This window comes from Lynx rufus, unplaced genomic scaffold (genome assembly GCF_022079265.1).
Source record: "Lynx rufus isolate CCGP_SWC_20201006 ecotype Redwood Valley unplaced genomic scaffold, mLynRuf1.p SCAF_4, whole genome shotgun sequence".
NCBI classification, from domain to species: domain Eukaryota; kingdom Metazoa; phylum Chordata; class Mammalia; order Carnivora; family Felidae; genus Lynx; species Lynx rufus.
In genome coordinates, this window is record NW_025814856.1 from 143,905,921 (window position 1) to 143,932,230 (window position 26,310).

General features: G+C 36.9%; 1 protein-coding gene and 1 pseudogene across 1 annotated transcript in view; one reads left to right on the top strand and one right to left on the bottom strand.

The window, feature by feature from the left end:
* The window catches only part of GRM8 (glutamate metabotropic receptor 8), a 759,669-nt gene that overhangs the window by 9,226 nt on the left and 724,133 nt on the right, over window positions 1-26,310 (bottom strand). The window lies entirely within an intron of this gene.
* Window positions 14,828-18,157, top strand: LOC124525048 (ATP synthase subunit 9, mitochondrial-like; annotated as a pseudogene).

The following is a 26,310-nucleotide window of genomic DNA, read 5'->3' on the forward strand; positions in this document are numbered from 1 at the left end:
TTTCAACGTTTATTTATTTTTGGGACAGAGAGAGACAGAGCATGAACGGGGGAGGGGCAGAGAGAGAGGGAGACACAGAATCGGAAACAGGCTCCAGGCTCTGAGCCATCAGCCCAGAGCCCGACGCGGGGCTCGAACTCACGGAACGCGAGATCGTGACCTGGCTGAAGTCGGATGCTTAACCAACTGCGCCACCCAGGCGCCCCCATTTTTCCCCTTATAAACCTCTAAGAAATTATACAAGATTCTACACACAAAAGTTCCTGAGAAACTTCTCATTGTTCTTAGGTATATAACCAGATTAAGAAGATCAGGTTTACACAAGATCTGATTTACACAAATCATACAGAATATGCCTTCCAAATTTTCCCACTCCATCAAATGGACATTAGCCATGGCTGCAACCCATGGTTGAAGACCTTTTAAGTAAAAAACTCAGAGTGATGGGATGAATCCAGATTCTAGGTTGGGCTCATGCACATCAGCCTCAATGGAGACGTGATTCAAATACATTCTTCAGCAAAGTGATAAATTACTATACTTCATGACCTCTCTTGCCAATAAGTGAAATCCCATGTTAAATTTGAGATCCCAAAGATCTACTACAATCAAGAAGGTCCTAATAAAATGTGGATATTTGCCTTCAAACCTCATAAATCTCCCTATGCTTTGCCACCTACTTTTTTTTTTTAATTTATTTTTGAGCGACAGAGAGAGACAGAGCACAAGCAGGGAAGGGGCAGAGAGAGAGGGAGACATTATAGAATCCAAAGCAGTGCTTTGCCACCTACTTTTAAGCAACTTATCATTTTCAATACTCTTAAACTTCAAAATGTTGGTTAATCCTCTCTAAATTTCTACTTATTCTCCAGTTAGCATTGCTTCAAAAAGCCTATATAGAAAATAGGCTATAGAAAGAGGACATAAAAATAGGGAAACTATATCGCCAAATGCAAACCACAGACATAAATATCCCAAAGCCACTTAAATAGGTAACCATAAGTTTTGTGCCAGTTGGACCCTGCCAACTCAATTTAGCTTAAAAAAATAAACAAGAAACCAACAAAAAACCCCTAGAGGTCAAACAGACATGAAATGATGAGACACTGATAAGCTGGATTCTTTTAACATATCTTACTATGTTGGTCTTACTAAAATGTATACTACTAGCCTAAATAATACATAAATACCTTTCTATTTTGAAAGCGTTGTAAATTTTCTCTGCTACCATACATATAAATGGTAATTTTCTTCCTTTATTCAGAATGATTTCTATAATACAGAATAAATTTAATCTTGCTAAATATTAGGCAGGAAGAAGATTCTGGATGTTAGTTTCCATACTGAATATATTACTGCGGTCTATCCTTTTAGCAAACCAAAATTCTTAGTGTCCAAGCTCTCTATCAGACACTGTGCTTTGAAATTACACCAGAATGCTGATCTTACTTATGTTCTCTCTTAAAACAGCTTCTGAAAAATTTTAATGTGAGTTTACTACAGAAAAAGCATCTTTACAAAACTGTACTCTAAAATCCACAACCTTACAGTGGCCTACCATTTGTTACAGCTCATTGCACTGTGAGTAAACTGTTTTTGAACTTCATCTTTGAGTATTTAATGAAATGAAACATCAAATATACATGACCCAAAGCAACAACAGCAAAACACACAAAGAAATAAAAATGCCACCTGCTCTCATTCTAGAGAAACTCGATCTTCAACATCATGGTTTATTGGATTCCAAATATCTACCATATTTAAGAAGCAATGGAGAAATTAGATTATAATATTGGAAATGAGCATTTGATTTCAAAAAACTCCTAGATTTTTGTATAGCTATAGAAAATTCTAATTATCTGAGCCATGTAAGAAAGGAAGACCACCACTTACAGTTTTTGTCCTTGTTTTTAAGATAAAGACATTTACAGAAAACTCTGGAGTTGCCTTGTGGGTGGGAAAAGCTGCAAGTCAGTCCACCAGGTGACCATCCAAACTCTAATATAACTTCCCTGACAATTGGACAGCTGTGTGATCTTATTTTCCTCTCTGACCTTTAATTTCTTACCTATGAAGTTGGGGGTGGGGAATGATACTTTTCTCATAGAAGGGTTACAGTGTGGAACGACATAATCTTTACAAAATGTCTCAAAGGTGCAAAATAGCAGCAGCTGAACAAAGATCATTTACCCTACAACTTTGAATCTAAAAGGACATTGACAAAGCATCCTTCCAGGTATACAGGATAAGAGAGGGGCCTGTGAGTCAGTTATCCAAAGCAGTTTTGTTTAGTGAATAGCTGACAGCTATGCTTTAACTATATAATGTCAAGGAAAAGGCTTTTGTAATCTTACCTCAAAGCAGGCAGAATAAAATTTTGCCCAAAAGTCAACTCTATTTGCTGATGCCAAGGCCATATTCACTGTCTGTGCTACAGTCTTAGAATAACACACTGGCTGCCTGTATCAAAGTTACAGCTCACCAGAAAGCAGAAGGGAACAATGTTAACTTTCTATAACCAACATAAATCCATTGAGAGATGCTGACAATGGTATGGGCTATGTTAATGTAGCCTTCTTTTTTCCAACTTTTTTCTATGCCCCACCTTCTGCCCCCTGTCACTCCAAAATATTAATACCTGGAGGAAAGGGAGTGTCTTTCTGTTACATCCACTGATAGCCTGTCATTTCCTCTGCCTCCACACCCCATGGACATTTTGAACCTGAAAGAGTCAGATGCACTGAAGCAGATTTAAATGATCTCAGAATAAGCCAGGGAGAACTGGTACAATGGGGCACAGTAACATGACACCTTTTTCTGGGACCTAGTATAGTAACTCTTCATTCTCTAAAGGGGTCATTTGTGCACATGCAGTGTCTACTGAATGTAGGCCATGACCTGGAATTATTAGCAGCCCCAGGAAAAATTGAGGAGGGAGGGGATTATATTACTTCAAGAAAAAGGTCAGTCTTCTGTCTGCACACAGAACTCCATAGACTCAGATATCCCACCTGGTATGTTTTGAACCCCTTAGCAACTAAGGTGACCTAAAACCCAAGGCAAGTTTGTGCCATGTGATAAGAAACAAATTCATTATTTATTCCTGAATATTTCTGCCTTGGGATGGTTTAATTTCACTTTTTGCTACAGTCGGCCAGATTCTACTTGGCTGCTTTGTACACAGTCTGACCAGTTGGGAAGATATGTTAACAGTAAAAGCCTGCCTTTCTCTGCTTTGTTATCTTCTCCCTCATCCACACGCCCCCTTCCAGAGTGCACCTGAATCCAGAAATGGATTTTCTGGTGGCACCTGGGTGGTTCAGTCATTTAAGTGTCCAACTCTTGATTTCAGCTTATTAGGTCATGTTCCGAGCCCTGCGTCTGGCTCTGTGCTGACAGTACAGAGCCTGCTTGGGATTCTCTTTCTCCCTGTCTTTCTGTCCCTCCCCCACACTCTCTCTCTCTCACAAAATAAATAAACATTTTTTAAAAATGGATTTTCTTCTGCTGAAAAGCAAGGCTTCAGTCAATGGATCTCAAAGTCTCATTACTGAAAGTTATTTAAAAAGAATTTTTAGGGGCACCTGGGTAGTTCAGTCGGTTAAGTGTCCTCTTGATCTCGGCTCAGGTCATGATCTCACAGTTTGTGAGATTGAGCCCCATGTGGGGCTCTGCACTAATAGGACGGAGCCTGCTCGTGATTCTGTCTTCCTCTCCTAAACCCTCATTCTCATTCTCTCTCTCTCTCTCTCTCTCAAATAATAAATAAACTTAAATATATTAAAAAAAATTTAAACAGGAAAATTTACAAAGAATTTTGTAAATGTTTGCCTTGTGGTGGTAAAAGCCCTAAATCAACCAATCCATGCAACATCCAAACACTAATAACACTGCCCTGGCAACCGGGCACAGCAAGTGCCAGAGACAAGAATTCAACTCTTCTGGCCGAGCTTGGATGCTGGTAAATGATCACCAGCCTCTATCAAACATTTTACCATTGTTTCTGTTCTGTTTAGTTCAAATACCTTGCTGGTTTCTTCTATTCAGCCAATTCTGAGGGATCTTTCTCATCTGTGTCATTTTTATATTGACACCCCAGACCTCAGTCCTTAGGTATCTCTTTCTGTCTCTCTCCACATTGCTCTATTGATCATCATATTTGGCATTATGGCCTTAAACCAGGACTGGCTTCTTGACTGTACCACCCGCATGCAAGCCCCTTCACTCAGGAGTCCCTTCATACTTGATTTCATGCTCTGCTGTCACTGTTTTGAAATTCTTAATAATCTTTGAACAAGTAGACCTGCATTTTCAAATTTCACCAGGTCCTACAAGTAATATAGGTAGCTCTGCCTTAACAAACCACTTACGTACTGATGAATTCCAGGATTCTCTCAGGAAATCTAATTGCCTTCTGGGTCCTCCCCTTGGATATCTGATGTATACATAAAACTAACAAGCATCCGAACCCATCCTAAACCTGCTTTTTGGGTCATGAATTAATCCATGGGATTCCATCATGAATTTTCCAAGGGACAAAGCCCTTGAAATTGTTCCTGACTCCTCTTATACACTCTTACTCTACCTATGAATAATTCTATTGATTCCATTTTCAAAATTTGTTCAGAAAGGTCATTTTCTGTTACTCCCACTGCAACTCCATTGGTCCTAGCCAAACCCATGTCTTATTTGGATTATCACTAGAGCTGTCCTATTGACTTCTCTTATTCTCTTGCTCTCTTCCATCTGATCATTGGATTGATTTTAACACAGCAGACAGAATAATCCCATTATTCACAAGTCAGGTTAAGTCACCCTACTCTCAAAACTTCATGATGACTTCCCATTGATGGTGTGCCTACAATGGCCTACAAGTTCCTCTGAACAGACCTGGCTTTACTTTTTCTCTCATGCATTCTCTTCCCACCATTCTGGCCTCCTGGCTGATCCTGGAACATACCAACCATGCTTCTGCTTTGGGGTTTTTACATTTGAAGACTTGCTCTTTCATTTACTTTAGGTCTTTCCTGAACTGTTCTTTCCAGTGACAAGTTTCCTAAACACTGGTAAATACTATAACTCCCACCCTCCACCAGAAATCCCCAGCTTTATTTTACTTCTCAGAATCTAACATTTTCTAGCACAAAAGTCTCTATATTTTACTAATTTAATTTATGTATTGTCTGTTTCCCTTAATTAGAACAAAAATTACATGAGTACAAGGATTTTTACCCATTTTGTTCACTGTATAAACTCAATACCAAGAACACTTGGTTGGCATACATTTGCATATTCTTACTCTTGATTTTGGCAGTTAAAGGAAACAACTAATGTAGTTTCAAGAAGGGATCAGTAAATCAGATTTGAAATCTGGAAAATGGAAAATTTGAGGGTTCCATCCCCTCTCAAATCAACATCTAGGCTGGGACGGCAACTCTTGGATGGTTCTTTTAAACTGTAAGTATGACAATATTGTTCTCAACAACAGACAATATAAATTAAAAGTCAGTGGTCTACATCTGGGAATATGAGAACTCTGGATTCAGCTCTGGATCCCTCTCCCATGTAAAACATTATAACTGAGGGTAATTCACTCCCAGGATTTATAAGCTTCCATAGACCTAACTTATAGGAGACAATGGATGTAAAATATTGGCACAACACCCAGCATATAGTATCAATAAGCTATACCTATTATTGTCGTAACTTAACCTTGACCCTGTCCTCCATTCATCCTCCTCCATTCCTCACACAGTAAGATTTAACAGTACTGCTCTCTCAAAACTAGCCTCACAATTTTTAACCTTTTAAATAAAGAACACACACATGTACACACACAAGATACAGGCATAAAATACCTATTCATATGGAAATATGCCTATGCTTGTGATAAACTCTAGGGTCAGCACATTCAAAGACTCATAGTCTAGTTTCATTCTGAGAAAAAGCACCATCCTGAGTTGTTGTGCTTCTCCTGTCAGGTAGAAATCAGTGTTGCTGACCCACCCACAAGTCAGAGACATTACCCTGTGTTTTCATTAGAGGAAAGGAACATGGGTTTGCTCTGACCCATTTGTAGTCTCTCATCACATCCCCTTTTGGTCCTGACACATGTTAAAATCACGAGTCAAATCAAAGGGCAAAGCCTCTGGATGCAGAACTGAGTTGGTTCACACGTGAGGTCTGAATCCTTAACCTTAGACTTATTGGGAATGGTGGGAACGAGATGCACAGAACAATAAAGTGTCAACCAATAAGTAATAGGTTAGCTCTGCCAAGGGTAGAAAAGGACAAGTGGAAGGAAACTCATGATCCTCTAAAGAGGAAGAACAGATATTGGATTTATAATGAGTGTTTATAATTAAATATACATGATATTTAATATTGGGTTAGTAAATACAGTAATTTATTCTTTATTAAAGTCTGATAGACATGTTATAACGTAGATGTTTTCAAGTAGAGTGTTATTAAATAAAATGTAGTCTTTAATTTTCAATTATTCTACATAGTATTATTCATAGAAACATAATAAAAATAATTTCTCAAACAATGATGTTGCATTTTCTACTGTGATATATGCAAATGAATATGAAGCATCTACTTGTTGTGTGTTTATTGGCTTCTCTTTTACAGGGATTTTTCTCTATATTTCCCTCCATGGACTCCTGTCTTCATGCTGCCTTTTATCGTTTAGCCTTTTATCATTTTGCAACAGCATGATCAGAACTGAGAATAACAGTAAGGGAGATACCTTTAATTATAATGATTTGAACAGTATCTATTTGAACAAATACAAATATAATAAATATAATATTAACAAATAAACAACAGTTTAAAACTCTTTAGAAAGAAGGGACAGGAAACAATTACTGCAAGAACAAACTTTATCTATGAACTATATAATCACACACACACACACACACACACACACACACATATGTTAATCCTTTGCTGGAATTTAAATTATAGGAGAAATTTATTATTTAGGTTGCATTACTGAAGGAAATTTGGTAACAGTATGGAAGTGGTTCAACTATAATTTTGTAAAAGGTGCTAAATCTTGGTTCAACTAGATACTTCCCATATAACCTTTTATAAAGCCAAAAGAATTAAATCAGTACCTCAGTGCAGGAACTTTTGTGAAGACATAAGATATTATAGAAATACTATTGTTTTTTCCTAGTGATATTAATATAGTAACTAAGAACCAAGAGGAATGGTGTTATGGCTGAATTGTGTCCTCCCCAAAATTCATTTGTCAAATTCCTAACCTTAAGTGATTGTATTTGGAGATAGAATCTTTAAAGAGGTAATTATGTTAAAATGAGGTCTTCAGGGTGGTCCCTAATTCAATCTGACTGGTGTCCTTATAAGAAGAGGGGATAAGGACACACAAATCACACCAGGGATGTGTGTGCACAGAGGAAAAGAGCAACTGAGGACACGGAAAGAAGGTGGCCATCTGAAAGCCCCTGACAGGCCTCAGAAGAAACCAGGACTGTTGACACTTTGATCTGTGACTTCTAGTCTCCAGATCTATGAGAAAATAAATTTATATTAAGCCCCCCAGTCTACAGTACTTTGTTATGGCAGCCCTAGCATGTTAACACAAGTGGAGAATTAATATCACTCAAAGAGTTCTAAAAGTTCTGTCATTATAATTAGTTTGTGCTTAAACATACTAATAACATCTCAAAGATTTCTGGTGATTAAACAGGTTAATTTAGGAACTACACAACAATTACAACCACAATAGCTATTAGTTGTTGAGGGTAAGATATCAGCATTATGCCAAATATTTTATGCCTATTACTCCCTCACAGTAATTTTATTAATTCAAGAGTGGGTCTATTTTGGAGAACTTACATACTATTATCAAAGTCACACAACTCATGAAGATAAAGCTGAGGCTTAAACTGAGGTTTGTCTCACTTGAAAGCCCATGTCCTCACCACACACAATGGCTCTGATCAATACATAGAGATGTGAAAGAGCAGGAATAATATGGTTTGAATCTTCACCACATCAAATCAGAAAATCATCCTTTTTCTAACAGAGTTGGGCCAAATTTCTTAAAAATTAAGAAACTCCATTAAAGCACTTGACTTAATACCTAACTGAACATTTAGAGGTGTGGGTTTTTTTTTTTTAAGACTGCTATTATCAGCCAGCTACTTTCCTCATAAGAAACTTCACTGCTGTTCCTAGAAGAGCTCTTTCTTATGATTAGATCTTGTTGAACTTAACAGAACCATCAAGCTGGAAATATGAACCAAAAGAGCTGGATTAATTAATCTTTTTAAAGAGTTTGCAGTGGCCAGAGCAGAGAAGTAGCTGTTGGAACCACGACCACCAAAAAGGACAAGGATTCCCTTCCTTCAGGAGACAAATTGCAACCCACTGTTCCGGCACAGACATCACTCCATCTCACAGCCACCAGACACAGGCTACGGACAACACAGTAGGCAGACAACTGGGAATCAGTTGTACAGAAGAACAGACAGTCAAGAATTAGCAAATATTTACGGAGAACCAACACTATGAAAAAGAAGCATCAAGCTCCACAAACAGAATAATAAACACCCAAGGAAATAGATTCCATAGAGTTAATACAAGAACAGTTTAGAAGTAAAAATAATTATCCTTGAAAAGTTTTGAAAGAATAATGTATCCAGAAAAAGTATCAATCAATATCATAAAAGTTAACATTTTTATCATTAAAATCTAAATTTCTATAGGTGAAGGACTTCTGATTCTGATTATGAAGGAGCAGCTATAATCAAACCAAGCCACTCACTAAGAATAACTATAAAAGAATCATAAAGTTAAAAAAAATAAGAAAGAATATGTTTGGAGGCATCAGAGAAGAACCAAGGCAGCCAGGACTCAAGGGGCCAAGATCCTAGGAAGTAAAAAAAAACAAAACACCACAAACCTTGATGTCAGCCAGGAATTCTCCACTGCTTTTATCCATAAGAAATGTGCTGATTCAATGTATGAGTGTTCGAGGGCAGAAATCTTTAGAAAGACCTTTCAGCAGTCTCATGGGGCTGGGGAGACAAAAACTGGAATTCAGGGTTACCAATGCAGCCAGACTTGAGCACCCAAGACTCCAGGGTACTACAGAGAGATGAACCTGATATTTTACACCGATTTTTTTTCTTGAGACTTTGCTGAACCCCAACAGGCTAAAAAAATCAAACATAATTCAGATTCAGAGGCTAAAAAACTATACAGACTATGAAACCATATCATGGTGCAAGGGAAATAAAAGTTGGAATTCAAGTCCATTAATTAGGATGGGTAATCATGAGCATCCTGGACTTTTAACTAATATATCTGAGGAGATATCTTCCAGGATAAAAGAAAAATAAAAAATAGACAAACCCATAGAAAGACCAAAACGTAGCCTCAAATTATCCTGGTCCCAGATTATAACAAGGTGAAATGCCTCTATTTTAATTGCTGACTAATAAAGAGTTGAAGCTTCTCTGGAAGAAAAAGAAACATCTATAACATCTACATTGTTTTTAATGCAGAGTGTCAGGTATTCATTTAAAGATTACCAACCAGGCATGCCAGGATACAGGAAGAAATGACCAAAACCAAGGGGGAAAAATCTCAAGGTAGTAATGATACCACAGGTGATCTAGATACTAAACTTCTCAGACAAAAGTTTACAAAAACTTGAACATAAATATATTGAAAACAACACATAACTGGAACATGTATATTTAAAAACTGAAATATATACATATGTATTTTAAGAGTCAAAGAATGATGGGACTTTAAAATGTAATAATTGAATTTTATAGATGAGTTTAACAATGGGTCACATACAGTAGAGAACATGACTAGTGAACTGAAAGATAGCTCAGTAGAAAATGTCCATATTGAAGCAAAGAGATTATAATTAAAATTTTAAAATACAGAAAACATTATTAGAGATATATAAAAGAAGATACAAAATCTGAATGTAGATGAATTTGGGGTCCCAGAAAAGAGAGGTAAAAAGAAAAAAAACTTAAAGAGATAATGGTCAAGAATTTTTCAAAGACTAACAAAAGATAGTCTATTAAATTGCACAGAGGAAATTTACCACAGGACCATATTCTGGGTAGTCTTTTAACAAATTTCAAAGTTTCGATACAGAGTATGTTAATCTGACTAACATGGAATTAGGGTAAAAGAAGAATTAGGGTAGAGATAAATAACAAAAGATACAAGAAAAGCACCGAATGATTGCAAATTAAACAACACATTTCAAAATCACTTGTAGGTCAAAGAAGAACGTACGCTGAAAATTAGAAAATATTTTGCACTGAATAATAATGACGATGCAACATATCAAAAGTTGTGAGATACAGCTAAAGCAGACTTAATATATATTAGAAACGGAGACATGAATAGACACTTTCCCAAAGGAGGCATCTAGATGGCTAACAGAGACATGAAAAGATGTTCAACATCACTCATCAGAGAAATACAAATCAAAACTACAGTGAGATACCACCTCACACCTGTCAGAATGGCTAAAATTAACAACTCAGGCAACAACAGATGTTGGTGAGGATACAGGGAAAGAGGAACACTTCAGCACTATTGGTGGGAATGCAAACTGGTGCAGCCACTCTGGAAAACAGTATGGAGGTTCGTCAAAAGATTAAAAATAAGACTACCCTCCAACCCAGCCATTGCACTACTAGGTATCTGGATAGAGGAGTGCTGATTCGAAGGGGCACATGCATCCTAATATTTATAGCAGTACTATTGACAATAGCCAAATTATGGAAAGAGCCCAAATGTCCATCAACTGATGAATGGATAAAGAAGATGTGATACACACACACACACACACACACACCAAGTGGAATACCACTCGGCAATCAAAAAGAATGAATCTTGCCATTTGCAATGGCATGGATAGAACTAGAGTGTATCATGCTAGGTGAAATAAGTCAGTCAGAGAAAGGCAAATATCATATTCATTCATATGTGGAATTTAAGAACCACAACAGATGAACATAGGGGAAGGAAGAAAAAATAGGATAAAAACAGAGAGAGAGGCAAATCATATCTTGTGATAGGTAGTGCCTAAGAATTTAGGAAGTGCTGTCCCTTTCAGATTAGAGATCCAAGTTCTCAGGAAATGTAGTGGCAGAAACAGTTTTCCTGATATCGCATATCCCCTTCTAATCTATCGTGTCTCCCTGCTGTTTGGAAAGGAGGAAAATGGTGATGAGCACCCTTCTCCAGAGAGCTGAAGAGACTAATTACAGTTGCAGAGCAGGGTCTTCACTCACCCCTTATCTATGGACTGTCTCTGAAGAGCCTGAATATTTTTTTTTAATTTTTTTTAACGTTTATTTATTTTTGAGACAGAGACAGAGCATGAATGGTGGAGGGGCAGAGAGAGAGGGAGACACAGAATCGGAAGCAGGCTCCAGGCTCTGAGCCATCAGCCCAGAGCCTGACACGGGGCTCGAACTCACGGACCGCGAGATCTTGACCTGAGCTGAAGTCGGACGCTTCACCGACTGAGCCACCAAGGCGCCCCATGAAGGGCCTGAATATTAAGATTGGCTGCTTTACTAAGATGAGCCTTAAGACAGGTGAGTTGGGGAAAGGATAAATATAGCCCTCTCTGAAAGGGTTATGACTCCATATGGGACTTAGCCTCAAAGACTCAAACCTTCCCTGTGTCCCAAGCTCTGATGAATGGCATCTTCCATAACTCTGGGATGATGGCGTCTCTGCTCCAGCAATATTTTTGCCTACTTTTGTCATGTACATGCCCAATGCCTATGTTCTGTTTGTTCTGACCTCATCATATCACCATTTCTGGGACGATCCAGAGAGGAGAGGAGTGTCTTTCAGTGTAAGGAAATCTTGTTCCTAGAACTGACGTCTCCAGAAGATACAGATGAATGTCAAAGTAGCCAGATTTCCTTTCTTTTCTTTTCTTTTTTCTTTTCTTTTCTTTTCTTTTCTTTTCTTTTCTTTTCTTTTCTTTTCTTTTCTTTTTTCTTTCTTTTCTTTTCTTTTCTTTTCTTTTCTTTTTTTTCTCTTCTCTTCTCTTCTTTTTTTTTTTTTGAGAGCGAGAGAGAGGGCACAAGTGAACGAATGGCAGAGAGAGAGAGAGAGAGAGAGAGAAGTGGGGCTCACCCAGGGCTCATGCTCACCTGATGCAAGGCTTGTACTCATCCGGAATGGGGCATGAGCTCACCCGAAGCAGGGCTCAAGCTTACCCAAAGCAGGACTTGAACTCACCAACTATGAGATCATGACCTGAGCAGAAGTCAGATGCTTAACAAGGAGCCACCCAGGTGTCCTAGACAGATTTCTATGGAGGAAATACTTCAGATCTAATATTGTTTTATACTTTGTATTACTGCCTATCATGCCTGACACAGACACGTGGATCTGCCTGAATGCCAGCAATGGCAGAAGCATTCAGGAAAACCAGAACTTTACCAATACATATGATGACCTCCCCAAGTCTTCATGCCTAGCCATGGTGAAGTCATGCTACTAATATCAGACCAGTGATCTGCTTCACTGTGTACTGAGCACACAAATTGGCACTAAGTACCTCATGTTGGAAGCTCAGTTATTTGTAGTGATGACAGCTTTCAGGAAAAGAGAATTATTTCAAATGGGTCTCAGACATTGACCCACCCAGCAATCACAGCCTAAAGAAGTTGTGGCTATCAAATAACAACCAGTGAAAGGTGGAGAATGTTTTCAGAAGGCTTACACTTTTCTATCACAGTTAAAAGTTCCTCTTCCTACAGATTATTCCATAAACTCTATGGTGTGAAAGAGAGCTTGGTTGTTCTACAATCCCATTAAAGCTGAAAAACCTTGTCCAGCTTTAGCAGAGGCATATACTTAGAATGAAGCTTCTAGAAACTAACTCAGGGTCCCTTCCACAGTAGTTTCAACCAGCCACCAGGTCTATTTCTTGACATTCATATTATCCTATGCATAGTCCTGCAAATGAGGTAAGTTAGAAGGAGACATTGTGAAGTATGAGCTAGAACCATGAAATTTGTAGAGCATATTCTAGAGCCATCAATCCATCAGAAATCTCAAGCATGTAACTCTCCTGGGATACTGAACCCAGAATTTATCTCAGATTTCTCCCCTTCCAGAAAGCATGGTTCCAGAATTGGCTTCATTGATACGCTGCATGCAGATGATTCATTTTGACTCCACACAGATCAACTGAACCACTGCTTAGGTCCTGAATGGCCTGACTCACTGGCATCTAACTGAGTCTTCTCCTGGGGGCCTATGTTGCTTTGTTGAGAGTAAAATCACCAAATTACTCTTCTAGTTGTCAGTCAGCATCCAAAATGATGAGCTCTGACATTAAATATTCTGCTGAACCATGGAGCAGAATACTGGAACTTTCTTGAAACTCACTCAGCTCTTTACCCTACCCTCACCTGTAACCAACTTTACGGTGCTCTGTAATGCCATTCTCCAACAAACTCCTCCATAGCCCCAGTCTCTTCTCCCTGCCTCTACCCTGCAGGCTTCACTGAAACTTCTCTCCTCCTAAAAATATTGTTCCTCTTCCAGTCTCTCAAGTGATGGTTGTTTTTATCTCCTTGATCCATATCCCTCAGGGAAGACAATAGGTTAGGGCTTCCATACTCCCCTTTGCTGTTTCTGGATCATTACAGACTCATCCTTTCCCTCAAATATCTTGCCTTATTAACTGTCATAACATTCAACCGTATACCCTCTCTCTTCTTGTTTCTATACTTGCCATCATTTGCCCTCTTTCATTGATTCATTCATCCTCTTACTCTTACAAGCAATGCGGTTATTTTGGATAAATTCCACATCCATGTACATGTCTGTTCCATCCCCCGATATATTACTTAGATTATTTTCCTCATCCTCCTCCTTTGCAATGATGTTGTCCTTTACTCCATCCATCTTAGCCACTCATACTCATGATCACAGCCAGAATCTTAAATAGTCTTTTTAGTTTCTTGGAATAAAAGTTGTAAAAAACACTTGTGGCTTAATATATTGGTTTTGGGTAAGAGATTATTTACATTAGCCTGTATTTTTCTTTAAGTCACTCTATTTTTCACTTAGAATAAATATAGAGTTGTGTTCACAGGCTTCAGTGATGTGAGCACTGTTGCCCAGGTATGACAAGTATCTAATATCCAGAAGGGATGGGCATTTCTCATTTCTCATAGTGCATGTTTCTGTAAGGAAATGGCTTGCCAGACAGCCTGTTAAGGTACCAGGATTAATGTAAATGTGTTCAGGGATCTTTTGCGATAAAACTGATTATGACTGGTTCCAAGTGTTTTAAAATCAAGGCTGTTAACTTTGATCATACGTCACCATGATAGAATGTGGACTTCTCCAAGTGTGAAAATACCTGGATTATCCTAAATAATAAAGTACTGCAACTTGTATTTTTCTAAATAATAAAAAAGTAAACCGAGCTAATATCAAATAAAGTATTCATAGTTATAATAGCTGTTTTCTACATTATAGTGTCAACATTTTTAATTAAATATTTTATATTCAGAAAATGACTTTACATGTGTAGGTTTTTATGTTAATTACCAACAACAATATTTGCTATAGTTTTCATTGCCCAGGTCCTATTAGATGATAGATTAAATAAACTTTTATGGATGGCATAAAGACAACTGTCATATGTACCATTGTGTGTATAAAATAATATCTCAAAGACCACAAGTCAACTATAAACAGAATTTTGAAACAAACTATTTTTAAGTTGGAGGACCATCTGGAAGCTATTATTAACACTGTGTTCCTAAGAGCAGGCATGGAGAATTACGTGGACAAATTATCCCATTGGTAAATCTGATAGACCGATTTCCAAATATGTTCAAACTATTGATGCTTCAGACTTCGGAATAACTACACCCGAGTGAAACCTTTAATTGCCATGGAGGAAACGGCTCTCAGTACTCTCTCTTTTAATGTTATGGAAAAAACAGTCCTGTCCTTTTTTTTTTTTTCTTTTATTACTCTTACCAAGAAGCTTTAGGTGCAAAGTTATAAATATGGTAGCTTAACAAGGAAAACATTTTGAGGGAAAAAACACATAGTTTAAATTGGGATAATGGGGGTAACATAGGTATCAAAACATGTGCTCCTCCTTCTATTTTATGGAATTGTTTCTGGGAAGTTCCTGATCAGGCAGGGGCAACTCTGGCTAGAAACAGTGTGACCTTTTAACTAGTTTTCAACCAATATCATGTGAAAATAAAGGACAAATGTCATAAAAGTGTTTTTATAGAATGTACTATGAGAAACCAAGAGGTATGGGTACTTGCTCCGCAGCCCTTTCCCCTTTCGCCTTTTCGCTGTGTATGCTAAGGAGGTACTGGAGGACGGTAAGACTGTGAAACTGAATCAGTAGGGATTCCTGAATGACCACATGGAGTAGAGCAGCCAGAAAGCCAGAAACAGCTTCATATTGTTATGTGAGGGGGAAATACAGTGGGTACTCAGAGCGTCACTCTGCGTTAGTTCTCTGCAGGTGGTAGATTTGTACTGACCAAATGGTCAGTCAGCCCCTCTGGCTAATGTGTGATGGCTGAGCTGAGTGAAGGATACTGTCTATGGCTATGTCAGAAAAATGAGTTAACAATATCCTCAGATGGATTGTAACGATCGACCTTGAGAACATCATTACCATGTTCTAACAAAGTGTCTAGTCTATCAATATAATCCCAAGCCATGAAATTTATTCCTAGGTTCAGTGACCTTGCTCTTTGGTTAGGGAAAGAATGAACCAAGCTAGGTTTTCTATTAAATTTTCAAGGAAGAATCATTTCAGGCACTTTATATAGGTTTCAGTACCTGAGGGAGTTTATAGGAAAGTAAACCTATATAACTCAGCACTTCCAAAAGGAAGTTGCACCGTCAAATTAATCGTCTAAAATTCCAAAGTCAGCATCTTAGCACCTGTGACTGATGTACAGCTCTCTCTTTTGACCTCTTTCCCTCAGCTAGCCCACATCTGACACTGCCTCTAACCAACTTCCTTGTCACTGGAAACAACTATTGCCAATCTCTGAAAATTAAAAAAAAAAAAAAAAGCTACAGAATTATGGAGAAATCTTCCCTCACACAGTAAACTTTGTCCAAGTTTTATAACTTACTTCTTTTTTTTAACATTTATACTTTGTTTCTATTACATAGACTTCCCTCTGTGTCCTTTTTAATTCATGATTTTCTTTTAGATATTATTGCCCTTAACTATTTACTCCACTCTTCCCCATAATGATTACACATCTTTGCTTATTGTCATATTTTTGAACCACTCCTCAGGGAAGGATTTCTTTCTCCATCTCATCTTTATCAAGGCTCATCATGTGATATGTTTTCAACAATAAGTTGTGAGCAGATACAATGTACATCATGCCTGAGCAGAGGAAGCTTTAAGCATCGAGTGGTTGGTTCCTGCTGTTCTCTCTGCCAAGAGAATCTATATTCCAGATGGAGGCTGTCCTTCAGCAGTGCAACTATAAATCCCTGACAAGCAACGCAGCTGACAAATAAACCACTGTTGCTTTTTTTTTTTTTTTTGAGTTGTTTATTACAGCAGCATTCACTAGCAAAGCCTAACTAATATATTCTGGAGACTCAATTTGGAGCAGTTGAAAGGCCATCCTATGAAGAGAGTCAGAAAGCCAAAGTTAAAATGCGTGACTTCGCCACCTCTGGTTATGATAACTCCGAGCCAATAAATTAACTTCTATGAGTCTTTTTCTCGTATGTAAAACAGGAAAAATTATTCCTGACCTGATAAGCTAACAGGGTTGATTATATATACCATATAAAAAAGCATTCTGAAAGTACTGAAATCACATACGATGGTTGGCTGTTAATGTTACTCAGTACCAATATATTCCCTCAAGTATTCCTGCCTTCAGCTTTTCTGTTAAATATAAGGAATTTAGGAACATCTGGCTTTCACAAAGGGTTGATCAGGGGCAGTAAGACTGAAACAATACAACCAAGCCAAAGAGGTAATTAGAGGTACAGATCAGGTCATCCTGCGGAAATCATGATTCAGTGGGGAACTCAGAAAACCCTAGTCAGGGTGGAGAAAGCGAGCCTTACTAACTGGAACAAAACCAAAGAGAGTACTAGTAGGGAGGAGAGCTCCCCCAAACCTAGGATAATAGTAAGTATTTACAATAGTGTTTATTATGTGCCAGGCTCTTTATAAGCACTTCTCATGCATTTTCGCTTTATAGGAATTCTCACAGCTCCCTGAAGGAGGTACAATGCTTATCCACACTTCGCAGATGAAGAAATGAGGTGCAGAGTATTAGGACACTTGCCCAAGGTCACAGGGCTAGTGAGTGCCACAGCTGGGATCCCTTTGACCAGATCAGTGATTCTATAGCTCTAAGAAAGGAAAAGGAGCAAAGTTTCATAAATTCTAAAAAACAAAAACAAAACCCACTGTATTCAAGGGGAAAACATAAAAGAAAATTGATAATCAACTAGGGTAAACCTATCCATTCCTTGCTAACTTATTACTATCAATACTTAAAATAGCAGGAAAAAATGAAAAATATTAACTTGATTCTCTGTTGTTTCCAAGACAGTAATTTCTCATTAGGAATACATTCTGCTTAAAATAAAATCACCTTTGCTCTTCCTGCCCCCTGCCCCTCTGTCTTCTCTGCACTGGGAGCAACTCTCCTGCCAAAGTCCCTTAGTGCAAAGTTAGTCTGCCCCTTCTTGGTCAGGAGCACCTCTCAGCTGCTGAGCCAGTCACTGTCTGCAGTGTCGCTAAAACCACTGGAGACACTGACAGATGGAGCCTTGGCGGCTTGGCAGTCCCACACCTCCCGACCTCACGTATTCCCAGCCGCAGCTTCCGAACCAGCGCCATTTCAAGGGACAGGGCACAGCAGCCAAGTGCATTGGGGCTGGGGCTGCCACGGTAGGTAGGGGTGGCTGGCTCCAGGGCTGGGACAGGGACTGCATTTGGGAGCCGCCTCATCATTGGTTATGCCAGGAGCCCCTCCCTGAACAGCTCTTCTCCTACACCATTCTGGGCTTTGCCCTCCTGGAGGCCATGGGACTCTTTTGCATGGCGATGGCCTTTCTCGTCCTCTTCTCCATGTGACAGAGCTGTCTCTACTTCCCATAGGTCTTTTTCCAGTGTCTCCTCTGCCCTGTTTGCTCCTTTTCCTATATCTCCCCAGGCAGTCTGGGGAACGTGGCTGGCTCAGGGTTTGACAGAGGGAAGACAAATAAATACTGTATCAATAAGAAAAAACAAAATAAAATAAACAAAATCATATATGTGAACAAAGACTTATTTACAAAGATGATAATTAGTAATTATTATTAAAATTTTTGTAAGTGGCATAACCCAATGACCAAAAATAGAAGAATACATAAATAATGGCATAGCCATGGGAAACAATAATCTAAAGAATAACATATGTCAAGACAGATCTGAATCTATGCTACCATCTCAAGACATTTACCTCTAAGACCAAAGTTAGAAAGAAACCAAAACATTAGCCCTCACTATTCATGAGCAATAGAGTCATGGGTAATATTTCTTTCTTTCTGGTTTTTTGGACTAAATTTTTAAAATTTTCTACACTGTGTATAAATTGCTTTTACAAACTAAACAAAGGAGAAACTAAACAAAGGAGATATGCCCTTCATTTTGCAGGTACATGAATGTATATGTGTGTGTTTTATTAAAACAACAAAGAGAATAACTAATGAAAGGATATAAATGAGACCACCTTTTAGTAGCTCCCTCTTGCCACTGAGGAAGTGGATGAAGTGAACGAGTAAGCCATATCCCTTGTTGACCAGACAAATTTATAGAAATATGATTGTAGTGGGGTTTGCATGACTCTTCCAACATGACAATGAGTAAAGTTAATTGCCCTCATAGAGAATTACTCCTGTCTTTGAAGTAGGGATTATCTTAATGAATTAGAAAATAAAAATTTAAAACTAACAGTTTTTTTTTATTTAGGAACATAATAATTGAGTAGCTCTTTGCAAATATATGCTTATGGACTATTTATTTACTGTTGATTTTGCAACCCCTTTGAACACTAGTTTGTATGTATCAATGTATTTACACAAGGCCAATAAGAAATTCTTTATAAACTTTATCTTTCTTCAAAAGAACTATACATTATATGCATTCAGTCCATTGATAACTCAGAGTTCTACAATATGCAGTTTTTGGTGAATTTTGGTGTGTCAAAAGACATACAATGTGTTACCGTATATTTTCTTTTTACTTTAGGAAATTGTGATCTTTGCATGAGGCTAATTTCCCTTTTAGAAAGTTAACTCATTTGTAACAAAAACTTTCAGTTGTTACATTTTATATGGTAAATTATGTTTTTATATTATATTTAAATGAACATACATTTGACATAATTAGAATACTGCAAATATTCAGTATTTGGCAACATTCAAAAGCACTTCTTAGATAATTTCCATGTTTCTTAATCAAATTTTAATAGCTGCATAATTTCAATCCTGTTGACAACAAATTAAGTTAATATCCTGGTGTTATATATTTAGATTTTTGTTTCTATTTGGGGCCATATTATCTAAAATTACTTTCCTTATCACTCCTTATCTGTATTTCAAAGCCTGAACTTTTAGTCCCTCATTTATCTCCCATTTACTACATATTTTCTACTTCCACCACATCTTTATGGATATCTTTTGCTCAGGTATTTTTACTTTGATTATAATATTTCTTTAGAATTACTACTAGAAATGGATTTACTTAAACAAAAACATTTATAGATCATATCAGTCAGGATTCAACCAGAGAAGCAGAACCAACTTCTAAGACTAGATAGATAGATAGATAGATAATATATAGATGATGGATAGACAGGTAAATGGATAGATAGATGGTGACAGATTAATAGATGATAAATCTCCTTGGATACCCTTTGTCCTTTACAATTCCAATTCAATTTTCATACACACACACATACATGCACACACAGCTACTGGAATTTTGATTGGGATTGCATTAGTATATAGATCAATTTGCATATTTGATATCTTTGCAAATTAAGTCTTCCCATCTGGGAATGTTTTATATACTTCCATTCATTTAGGTCCTCTTGTTAATATATTTCCATATTATTTAGTAGTTTCAGTATAGAGATCATGTGCTTATTTTGTCAGATTTATTTCTAGGTATTTGGTATTTATGTTATTAGAAATTCTTTATAAAATTTCATTTTTATGTGTTCATTTTCTATATAGAAATACAATTAATTATATATATTGGCTTATATCCAGTGACCTTGTTACGTTTACTTATTAATTCTAACAGCTTAGCCGTAGGGTCCTTTAGAATATCTATATTCACAATTCATGTCATTTGTAAATAATGAGAGTTTTTTTCCTTTTTAAACTTTATGCCTTTTATTTGTCTGTCTTGGTATGTTACACTGGGTAAGAATACGATCATGACACTGAGTAACAGTGATAATGGGTATCTTTGTTTTTCCCCCTGAATTCAGGGAGAAAATTTTCAATAATGTACCATTAAGTAGGATTTTCGCTGCATTTTATTTAACTATTCGCTATCAAATTAAGAGAGTTTTTTTCTTTTATTTCTTTTTTTTTTAATTTTTATTTATTTTTGAGAGAGAAAGAGACAGCGTGAGTAGGGGAGGAGCAGAGAGAGAGGGAGACACAGAATCTGAAGCAGGCTCCAGGCTCTGAGCTGTCAGCACAAAGCCTGATGGTGGGGCTTGAACTCTTGAACCGTAAGATCATGATCCGAGCCAAAGTTGGGCGTTTAATTGACTAAGTCACCCAGGTGTCCCTAAGAAGGTTTTTTTTTTCTATTCCTAATTTGATAACAGTGATTTTTAAGTTATAGGATATTAATTTTAATGAATTTTGGTTACTTTTAGAATTGGCTTTTTACATTGTTTCAGTCTTCCTGTCTACAGAATGCATACTTTATTCAAATCTTGTTTTCATTCTTTGAACGGAATTTTCTTGTTAGAATTATTATCCTATATTATATTTTTATTAGAAGTTAGATTTTATTGGGGCGCCTGGGTGGCTCAGTCGGTTAAGCGTCCGACTTCGGCTCAGGTCATGATCTCACGGTCCGTGAGTTCGAGCCCCGCGTCCGGCTCTGTGCTGACAGCTCAGATACTGGAGCCCATTTCATATTCTGTGTCTCCCTCTCTGTCTGCCCCTCCACTGTTCATGCTCTGTCTCTCTCTGTCTCAAAAATAAATAAACGTTAAAAAAAATAAAAAAAAGAAGTTAGATTTTATTATATTTTCTTATTAGAATTATTCTTGGAATTTAATGATTCCATTATTAGTGGGGTATTTTTTTTACCCATTACATTTTCTAACTGGTAGGATAGAAGAAAGATGTTGATTTTTTGTTTGCTATTTATAATGTATGTGGTCATTGTATTGTGCCCCAAAATTTCTTATTAATGTAAGAAGCATTTATTTGATGTCTTTTGATATTCTAGGGATATGGTAGGTGGAAAGAAAGATACTTTTCCCTCTTCCTTGTCAAGAACTGGGACTCTTAATTCTGTTTAATGTCTAATTGCACTAGCCTAAATTTCTGGACAAATTCTAAATAAAACTGATGCAAATAAACATCCTTCTTTTGTTGCTGATGTTGTCAAGAATTCCCTGGAATCTCATCATTATGAATGATGCTAAATTTTTAAGATGCATACACTTCATTATAAAATGGGAACATCTCTCTATTATTATTTTTCTCAAAGATATTTTTGTCTTTTAAAAAATAACAGGTACTGAAAGTTTCATGGGTTGTCTTTTCGTTTGTTTTGTTTTGTTTTTGTTTTACATGGTCCACTGATAAGATCTTAAGGCTTTTATGATTTGACCAGTTAACTAGATACCCTGGTATATTTATTATCGTCTCCATTTGTAAGTGTTTTAATGTTCTGTTGAATTGCTGCTTCCAGTATTTTACTTACTTTTATATCTTTATTCATAAGAATGATTAGTGTAGCACCTGTTAAGTAATATGTACATTCTTAATAACATACTGCCTTATAATAACCAAGGCATCTTAAGAATACTATAAGTTCTTAAAAAATAAAAACATTCAGTGTTTAAGGAAAGGACAGAAAAAAAATCAAAGTATATTTTATCACCAAACTAAAATGTGTCTTAGAATTTAAAAATAATACATTTTCTTAGCATAAATTCTCATTGCATAAAAATGTTCATGCAAAGGCCAGGCTTTTATAAAACCATCAAAGGATGAGATAAATCTATTTGGTTTTGATATTTAATAAATTTCTTCCATTTTAACACTCTCAAAACATATCAATGTGGAATGTATTCCCGTGTAAAGTCTGTCATTTCCTAGCCATACCAACTTTGGCAAATGATTTAATATCATCAAACTTCAATTTCCTCATCTATAAAACTGTTACAACAATACCATCTCTAATTGTCTCACTAGATAACTATGAAAATAAAATGAGATAATGCATGTGAAATCATCTCATAAACCATAAAGACCATAAAGTGCTGTAGGACATTTTGGATATGTGGTATTGACCATAAAATTTCAATATCTGCCCATGTCACATGCCTAAAATCAGACACAACTGCTACAAACAAAATAAAAATGCTGAATAACAAGAAAGGAGACAAAGTACCATTTATGTAATATTGAAGATTTATCAGACTAATTATTTCTCTCTCTCCCACTATTGTCGATACCAGTATCTAAATCCACATTGGTCCAATTCCATGGCCTCTTCAGTTTCTTGCATCCCTTGCTTGCAATAATTGTGCTCTTCATCCCATTTGCCTTCATAATAACTGCACGTTTGCCAAAGTCCCAGCTTACAGCATTCTAAGCTCTGACCACCGTCCTACTCTTTCAAGCGTCTTCCTTCTGTATGTACCACTGCTAATCATTCTTCAACCTGACTTTTTCCAACAATACACCAGTACTTAAGCCCTCTCCCATTCCTCTAGTCCTTCCTTATGTCTTGGATTTCATTGGCTGCCATTAAAAACATTGCTTGGCAAACATCCTCCACTCCCTTATTCCTCTCTCCTGTCATTGCTCATTCCAGAAAACTGAATCCCAAGCCTGTTTAAATATAACTCGCTGCGGCTTTTATGCCTGCACCCACTGGAAAGCTAAAAGTGAGCTTGTTGTAAATTGGCCTCATTTTAAATTATTGATGGTAGGCCTCAACTAGGCCTCCTTCAATGCTATTAGACTCTTGTGAAATCGCTGCCCCACTTCTCAAGAACATGACTAATTTACATCTCCTTCCTCAAAATGCAACACCCACTCTTCTCACCTTTATCTGATAACTGGTTGTTATTTCACTGAGAAAACAGAAAAGAGAACTTCCACATACTTCTGAACCACATTTGAATCTACTGGCTTCCGTAACAATTATTTCTGTCTTTTCTATTATCACGATCTAAGGCCAACTCACCATTTGTGAGCAAGAGTCCATCTCTTTTACCTGTTAAGGGACAGCACTTCTGATGATTTCCCTTTCTAATTCCCAACCATTAAAAATCTTCATTTTCATCATTTTGCTGTAAAATTCAGTGAAATTGTTATCTCTGCGTGCTGAATCCACTTGCCTTTCTCCCAGTGTCTGTTGAACCCATTCCAGTCAGGCTCTATGAAAACTGCACTTAACTTCACCTCCGTGTTGGCAAATCCAAATGACCGTTGCTCAGTCCTTCCCTCTCAGCAACGTCAAACACATTTAATCCGTTTCAGTTGCTCTCCTAAGACGATTTGGAATATTCTATTTTCCACCTTCCCAAGTGAAATGTAGTCCTCCAACTAAAGAGACTTTTCAAAGGAGCCATTCGAACATTGCATATATTATTAACCGTTAGCTGACCTTCCATCTTCATCCTCAACAGATTTTCTGATCCACCAAAGGGACTACAACAACCGCGAGTGCGACCCCACCCCATATCTGAAAAACATTTGGTCCACAGTGTAGATAACTGCAGCTCATTATCTGTTTATCACATTTTCATTTTCCCCAAACCCTTTTATACAGACCTGAGCATCAGCCACCACAATTTTTATCTCGGGTACTTTAGAGCCGTGCTCTGCCTCAACGATAATTACTCTATCCTGAAGGCCTCAATTTATAAAGTGTCTGCTTACCTAGTGCTTATGACGTAAATGTCACAGTTCAAGTACTTGATGGAGAAAAATATTAAATGAAGTGCACTTGTTTTGAAGATAATTTCATTTAACATCTCCAAAGCAGGGCATAATTAAGTTCTTCTGTCATACAAAGTGATGGAAGCTTTAAATAAGTAACAGCTGGTTACCCCAATGATGGAGCCACAGCAGGGCAGCCCTGGGCAAAAAAGCTGAGGAAACTCAACCCAGGCAGTATGCTAATAGGCACTCATGATGACGAAGGTAATAGCTTAAATAGAAAGACACCTGGAAAAGCGATTAAACAATACCTGTTGCTCCTTGCATGCAGTCCAATAGCATTAATGTGTAGAAATATGAATGATAAGCACTTATCTATCAGTCCTGCAGTCAAATGCCCTTTCTGTGTCCAGATAAAAGTAAAGTTGCCTCTTTGTAGGTCGGTGAGCACTTAGAAAGTGCTCATTGTAAAATGTAACTACTATTTAAAGACCACATTTAATTCAAATAAGAAATTAAATTTAGCTTATCCATTAATTTAATATTAGCATAGTGGTCGAAACAGTCATGATCCCTATAACAAGTCAATATGATTGTTATTCCCTTAAAAACTCTTGCACAGATTTTCATGAAATCAAATTTGCAACAATGACCTTAAAATGCCAGAGTTAGCCTTTGTAAAATAAATGTTATTAAAGATATTAAATAATTGCCTCCTTCTTTGGAAAGCTGAGTAAAATTGTGTTTGCATGAATTTATTGTTAAAGATTTTTTTTTTTTACAAAACTAAGTTACTTAATCTGTGTGTCAATGAGGAGAAAAAGAAAGTTTGAGTTATGCACTTTGTTCATCAGAATTGTTCTTAAGTCATATTGTTGATCCTCTTGACTTAAAATCATTTTGAAGGCTGTTACACGATTAACTCTCCTAATTAGCATTTTATTATATCATTTTAAAGCAATAATTTATTATCATTTATTAAGCATTATTAAGCAAGAAAATTTAAAGCAAGCAAGCATTTTAAAGTGACAGCAATGTATTAGTCACCAGGCCTGTGTCCTCAAGAAGTTTATTAATCACAAGAGAAAACAGATACAGAAGCAAAAATGCCACAGTAATATGTTAAGTGCTAAAATTGAGATATAGAAGCACAAAGAAATAGCACGGAACCCTGATTGTGAGTTCAGTTACAGTTTATCCTGAAGGAGATGTGCCCAAAATAGATCTTGATAGACAAGTTAAAGATAGGAAGGGCGGGGGGGGGGTGGTGTATGAAGAGTTTTCCAGTCAAGGGGAAGAACGGGAGCAAAGGCACGAGGGTGTGTAATAGCATAGCAGAGTTTGCCCTTCATCTCCGTAAGTAATTGTAATACACAAAATGGTTAGTGGTGTCTGGGGAAGAAAGCTAAGGGATTTTCATTGGGGCTTTTATATGAAACGAATGTTAAAGAGCTTGGTCTTTAAGGAGATTTAAAAAGGAATTAAAACCACAGCTCCCTACTGTAGTATAAAGGCTGGGTGTAAGTAAGACAAAACTGAAGTTTCAAAAATCTTTCATGGTTACCTTTCTGCCCAAGTAGCAATTCTCAACCTTTTTGGATTCAAGATTTTAAAATCTTACAAATTATTGAGGGTACCTAAGTGCTTTTGTTTATGTGGGTTCTAGCTGTCAATATTTACAGTATTTGAAATTAAAAGAGAAATTTAAAAGAACATGTATTTATGAAATTAAAAAAAATGTTTAGCCCATTATATGTTTCAAAAGTAAACATATTTTTGAAAAGTATTTATTCAAAATATCATAAATAAATACACAAGTAAATTTGTTTGTATATTACTTAAGAACATTGAGCAGTGGCTTTTGTTTTCTTTTGTTTTCCATTTTTGCAAATAGCATTAATTCCCAGATTAATAGAAGACAACTGGATTCTATTTTCTTCTATATGCTGTGTATGGTTCTATGTTGTTTTGGTTAAAGTATATAAAGAAAACTCAGTCTCACATAGATAATACAGCTGGAAAATGGAGGAGTATTTTAATAACCTTTACAGATAATTATCGATATTCTTCTTTGATATTACCCTATTACTCAAC